The sequence below is a fragment of the Bombina bombina genome, chromosome 1 (assembly GCF_027579735.1).
Source record: "Bombina bombina isolate aBomBom1 chromosome 1, aBomBom1.pri, whole genome shotgun sequence".
Taxonomy (NCBI): Eukaryota; Metazoa; Chordata; class Amphibia; order Anura; family Bombinatoridae; genus Bombina; species Bombina bombina.
In genome coordinates this window covers 1,351,916,867-1,351,924,404 of record NC_069499.1, presented here as the reverse complement: position 1 = coordinate 1,351,924,404, position 7,538 = coordinate 1,351,916,867, and positions in this window count along the sequence as shown.

Here is a 7,538-nt window from a genome sequence, read left to right as displayed (position 1 = left end):
GGGAGGATACAGCACACTTACAGCTTGAGGAGGGCGGAGGGATGCAAGGGGGAGTGAGGTAGCAATTTACTTTGCTCCAATTTGAGATTCCAGAGGGTGGTCAAGAAGAGACAGAATATAGTTCATGTGTACAATCAGTATCTGTCTCAGTCACCTCTACAGTTTAAAACACAACCTCTTGCTATTTTTACACTCAGAGCCTGAGATGAAACTCACTTGAGGCCATGTGTTCCTATGCTTACTAGATATTAAACAGAGAGCAGAGTTGTCACCTTTTGTGGAATAAATACTTGCCATAGTTATTAAATGGACATACAACACCAAATTTTACTTTTATGATTTAGATAGAGCATGCAGTTTTAAACAACTTTCTAATTTACTTCTACTTTTAAATTTTCTTTGTTCTCTCAGTATATTTTGTTGAAAAGCAGGGATGTAAGCTTAGGAGTGTGCACGTGTCTGGAGCACTATATGGCAGCAGTTTTACAAGAATGTTATCCGTTTGCAAGAGCACTAAATGGTGGCACTATATCCTGCCATTTAGTGCTCCAGACACCTGTCTAGGGACTTTTGCTAGTGGCCCGCCGTAGCCATAGAGCCACATCATTAGTGAGGGAGTTATGCAAAGTGCATTTCTTCAAGGCGGCTCTTCTCCTGACGAGGGTGTTGGGTAGCTTGTGGCAGCAGAAAAGTGGCCCCAGGACTGCACTTTACGAGGGTGTGGGGTCTTTTTGCGAAAGAAAAGTGGCCCTAGGCAAGGGGGGGGGGGGGGAGGCACGGCCGGTCTTCAAACATTTCCATGGCCCAGTCCGGTCCTTGTAAAAAAAACTCTGGGAAATTCATACATACAATACAAATGTTTAACTCCCTGCAGATCTTGTTTTAGCTTGAAAAACTGAAAGGTGGTGAGATTGTGTCAAAATACACAAAACACTTCAATAATACTTTTGCGAATACAACAGAGAAACATGGTTAAGAAATAGAGGAGATTGTTAGATACTATACGCCATACCTCCCAACATTTCAAAATTCAAAAGAGGGACACACACACCCCACCCCCGCCCCGGGGCAAAAAATTTGAAATGTGGTGGGCAGGGCTTAAAAAATCATAAGACCAAAGTAATTTTAATAAAATTCTAAATAAAGTCATATATTTTAATACACTTAGGCAGCAAATCAAACACAAGCTCAAATCACTGGTATGGCTGTGTGAGATATGTATTTAATTAACCTTTGCAGAGACATTGCTAAATATTTTTAACTTAATTGGACATTTATTAATAAATTCTTTAAAACTGCTCTCTGCATTCCCCATTAATATTCTAGATTCTGGCCTTTAAAGTCAGCAAAAATGCACAGTAGCACACTACATAGCATACACTTACACATGCAGATATACACACACTACATAGCATACACTTATACATGCAGATACACACACACTACATATAGCATACACTTATACATGCAGATACACACACACTACATAGCATACACTTATACATGCAGATACACACACACTACATAGCATACACTTATACATGCAGATACACACACACTACATAGCAAACACTTACACATGCAGATACACACACACTACATAGCATACACTTATACAGGCAGATACACAGACACTACATAGTATACACTTATACATGCAGATACACACACACACATTACATAGCATACACTTATACATGCAGATACACAGACACTACATAGTATACACTTATACATGCAGACACACACACACTACATTGCAGACACTTATACATACAGATACACACTTATACATGCAGATGCACATACACACACTACATAGCTTACATTTATACATGCAGACACACACACACTACATAGCATAAACGTATACATACAGATACACACACACAGTTATGGATACAGATAGACACACACACTACATCATATATGGGTATCTGTAATTCATTGTATGGGGTCCTGGGGTTGGCAAGCACATAAGCTGTCAGTCTGCGGCTGCCACTGTTCGTTACCCTGGTATTAGCACTGCTCATTGTATAAAACTGAAGGCATGCTAGTATTATCACCAGGGGTTAGATATCATCACTACCAGAGGTAGGTTAGAGAGGTCACCATTACCCGTGGTCAGAGTGTAAACAGCCTTCTTAGTCCTGCTTAACCCACACACCATTCCTTTTCCACAGGGAATCTAACAGGTATCTAACCATGTGAGAGCAAAGCCAGCTGCTTCTGAGTATGGGCCCAATAGAATTTAAAAAAAAAAAAAAAAAAAAATGTAATTCATGGGGCAAATCGGGACAGATGGCTAGTAACCCGGGACAGGGGAACAGACCCCTAAAATCGGGACTGTCCCGCGAAAATCGGGACAGTTGGGGGGTATGATACGCTGAAAACTGTCTACGCTGAAAACTGACTGTTTAATTCGGTTATAACTTTGACCTTAAAACTATCTTGATATAACAGAGGGTTACTCGTACTTGGCTATTTATTAAGTGGCAACCTTATAATACTGCATTGGGGGAATTACAAGCTTAGTTATACGCATAGTCAGATAGCTGTAGTTTACCGGTGCAACTATCTAACTTTTGCTACTATATTAAATAACTCAATACCTTCAGTTAGTACCTCAATAGCGCTATAGCTATACTAGTTCAGCTTAAAGTGAATGTAAATTTTGATGTTTAAGTGCCCGGTTTTTAAAACTTTGATTAAAAACAGGGGCACTTTAATTCATCAAAATTTACATTTCACTCCTGTTGTGACAAAAAACTTACCTTTTAATCTTCACAGCAGCTGCTGCTTCCTCCGGTCTCACAAGCCATTTCTGATGTCAGAAATGATTGATAGGTCATCCTCCAATCACAGATTCCCCCCCGGGGGATTCAGTGTCTGATTCACTGCTGTGATTGGAGGAAGCCAGATACCTCATTTTAGACCCAGGAAGAGGCTTTGAAACAGGTGGAGGAAGCTGGAGCTGCTGTGAAGATTAAAAAGTAAGTTTATTTTCACAACAGGAGTGAAATGAAAATATTGATGAATTAAAGTACCCCTGTTTTTAATCAAAGTTTTAAAAACCGGGCACTTTAGAATCAAAATTTACATTCACTTGCATATATACCTAATTTGATAGAACTAATTTAACGTTTGGCTCATAACAAATTAATTCAGAAAAACAAGTATCCGGTTCTAAAGTAATGTACACAAAGCACAATATTGCATTCTTAGTGTGACACTGAATCACACGAAAAGATCAAATTACTATACGAGAGAACACATGATACACAGAATATAACAGCAAGAGGGGCAAACATAATATAATATCGCAAACAGCTGCACAATATTGCGGCTACATATTTACAATACAATTTTGTTCCTCTCTTACTGAAATGCAAACAGCCAAATGTAACAGTTGGTGCAGCTTATTAATTCAATAGTTACAAATATTCAGCATACTCATATTGGTTGAGACATTAAGTGCAAGAATTATACTAAGCTACTCATAAGTATACATTATTAGCATTAGGATTTGATCTAAGGGAAGGTACACATACACCCCCTATACAATAATAACACAATCCTATAAGAATTATATAGGGGATAGTGGCGCTAAGACAATAGGGTAATAATCCCAACGCCAAACATAAGATCACTGGTATAGTAGACGTATGACTAGCTATTATAAACAAATCAAAATTATACTACTTTGTTAACACTATATATAAAACCAGTTTGAAATAATTTATGGTGACAACAAACCTACAAAACGGTGGAAATAAGTTGATCAAATGAGATATATAATAGCCATTTGAATGTTTCAAGACATAACCAGAACAATACAGGTTCACATACTGTCATGTGAAACCAGATCTATTCTGAATATCTATACTAACTATATTCCACAATAAGATTTGACAGAAGTGATATTTATTAAACATAGTGTATTTTCTAACTTTACTTTGTAGGTATATTACTGAGTTCACTGAACATCACTTACATTTAATCTAAATCCAACAAGCACAAATCAATAACATACTTGAATAGCCAAATATATGTGTATTTGACACAAAAAACTACTGAATCAAGAGGTCTCACTTATAACTCCCTACCTAAATAATTTCCTTCTAAGCACTTAATACATATCAAAGGCTTATAGAGGATTAAGGAAGTGGCCTACCACTATTAGGTTGTTTTTAATTGAGTGTTTTATTTTAATATACTTAATAAAAGTTATATTTTAAATTCCCAATTTCTCCACTATAAGTCCAGGCACAGAGTGCTGTACGTGCAGTCTCTTAGAGAGGTCTCTCCCTCTCTGTTGGTTTAATATACTCTGATTTGTTGTTGCTCCAGTATTTCATTTTCTAAAGTGCTCCCTCTGCTCCTGCTAAATTTGCTTTCCCAAGCAAAGTTTTCCTTTCCAGTGAACTCCATAACTTTCTATGGGAAGCCTCTAGCAACTCGCAGGGACAGGCACTTTTTTTTTTATTTAATAGAATTCCCTGTGTGTGTCATTGAGGTTTTTCACATTCCATCGAATGAATGTTAGATAATAATAGTGAGCATGGCTCAGTAATACAAAAATGCAAATTAAAGCATGTAATTGTTTGAATTAGAAAGTCAGCTGAAAAGGCGGAGTTTTTATGTCAATTATATATCTTCATCAGAACTCCTGGCCCTGCAGCAACTCTCTCTCAGCAACATACCTACATACGATTCCTTGCTCTATTGCCCTTAAAGGGACAGTCAACACCAGAATTGTTGTTGTTTAAAAAGAAAGATACCTTTAATACCCATTCCCCTGTTTTGCATAACCAACACAGTTATGATAATACGCGTTTTACCTCTGTGATTACCTTATATCTAAGCATCAGCAGACTGCCCCCTTATTGCAGTTCTTTTGACAGACTTGTATTTTAGCCAATCAGTGCTCACTCCTAGGTCACTTCACATGCATGAGCTCAATGTTATGTATATGAAACACATGAACTAATGCCCTCTAGTGGTCAACATGCATCCAGATTAGAGGATGCATGATTTAAATAGGGCATGTAATTTTAAACAACTTTTTTTATGGAAAGTTGTTTAAAATTACATGCCCTATTTAAATCATGCAAGTTTTTTTGGGTTTTGACTGTTCCTTTAACTTCATGTCCCAATTGCAGTTGGAGGACCTGTTTACTTATGTGTAGTGCTCTACTTCTTTAACACAGCACACAGTGCTTTTCTTTGATGCGGGATGGAAGTGGAGGAGGGCATTAGCCCTGATTGACTCACTGTATAGAATATGAAAACCACCAGCTGCTTAAAGTGATTGTAATCTTTGGCAATTTAATCCACAGTATATAAAATTATTCATAAAAACAGGGGCTCTTTCATTCATTAAAATATTTCAAGATGCTTCCTTTGTAAAATAATTCCCATTTATTGATCGTAAACATCACGTCGTTCTTCTGCCCGCATATCATACTTGATTTTTGTCTTCGATGATGAATCCGACTTCATCCAATCGTTGCATGTCCCACAAGCTGGATGGCAAGTATGAGATGTGGAGCGGAGAAACGGCACAATGTTTACGATCAATAAATGGTAATTATTTTACAAAGGAAGCGTCTTTAAATATTTTAATGAATGAAAGTGCACCTTTTTATATGAATAATTTTATATACTGTGGATTAAATTGCCAAAGTTTACAATCACTTTAAAATTTAAAAAAGGACCTTTATTTCATAATTTACACAGGGTCAGTCAGTATGTGAGCAACGTTTCAGGCTGAACACTAATTAATTATGCAAAATTAAAGGGACATGAGACACAATTTTTTTTTCTTTCATTATTCGGATAGAGCATACATTTAAAAACGACTTTTCAATTCAGTTCTATTATTCATTTTGCTTTGTTCTCTTTGTATAATTTCTTGAAGGAACAGCAATGCACTACTGGGCGCTTGCTGAACACATTGATAAGCTAATCACAAGAGGCATATATGTGCAGCCACCAATGAACAGCTAGGTCCTAGCTCCTGAGCCTACCTAAATATACTTTTCAACAAAGGAGCTACCCAGGGTGCTGAACCAAAAATCTGAATCATGTGGGTTTCATATCCCTTTAAATTTTAAGCTGCTGGAGTTTTTTGTATTCTTGGTAAGCCTCCTTTGTGATCACATTTACATAGTTCTGTCTCCTGTTGAATAAATAATATTTGTGGCTCACTGTATTGAAGCCTGGCAAATAACTGCCACAAAGTTCCACTGTAAAGGGAAGTGCTGTGTGTCACTTCTGCCCTTAAAGGGATAGAAAGGTCAAAATTGAAATGTGCATGGATGCATATCAACTTTAAAAAGAATAATTTTAGCAATATTCTTCCATTAGCAATAATGCTTCTAGCAAAAGTTATTGTATTTTTAGAGGCATATGCACATATGCTGTGAGGTCCTGTGAACCAGTATTCAAGCTCAGAGAGCTGGTGGTGTTGTATATTGTGTCTCACACAATATACTCTCTCTACACTCTCAAACTGGTTGGAGTATACATCCTGTGGCTGTGAACCTGTAAAACTCACAGCCCTGGGTGCTCACTATTTTGCAAACACACAGCTTCCATTTTGTACAAATTATATTAGGGGGCGCCCTTGAAATCACAGTATTCTTATAGTTACAATGTTCAAAGAACTATTACAATGTTAGAAAATTAATATGGGTATAGATCTATCTACTCTTAGTGCCACAACAGACTATAAATTAAAAATATCCAATATTGAGATTAGACTATTCAGATAACTATACTTATATAAGGAATAAAGGAATATTTAAGTAGCACAATTGTAATATGAATATAATGAGCAAGTATATATTAAGAGGCACAATTGTAATGATGCAGAGATCACAAATATAATAGTCTTAACTGAAATAATCAATGATATGATCAATGCTACAAATGTGAAGATTAGGTATGCATTTTGATATCTGTAAAATATGTTTGAAAAATAAGTATCTGGTGATAGTGGAGTATCGATGAAGGCAGCAATCTGTGGTGGTCCAGGCCAAGATCTAGGAACAGTAGTCTAAAAAAACAAGAAGATACAGATGCGCCACATGGCCCAATATTGTTTGTACCAAAAAAATAATATTTATGTGTAAAGGAGATACCCTCACATATATTAAAGCACCTCAAATGGTGCTGTAGAAGCAGTCTGGGATCTATAACAGTCACCCAGCAGACCGACCTCCTGAGATTAGTGTGGAATCTGTATAGAGGAGATATGAGAGACACAGGGTGCCAATATGGCCTAGTACTGTTTAGCCTCATACAGAGCCTCAGTGCTCTGTATGATGATAGAAACAAGTATTTATCAAAAGATAAAAATAAAAAGAATGATAACAGACAACAAATTAATGATAATTTCAAAACACCTTTATTCATTACAGGCTATAACAGCCAATATCGTGAAATCAAAAAAATTATATCAAATAATTGGCCAATTATATGCGACGATCCATTTCTTAAGAACTATATTCCCTCTAAACCACGAATAGTTTATA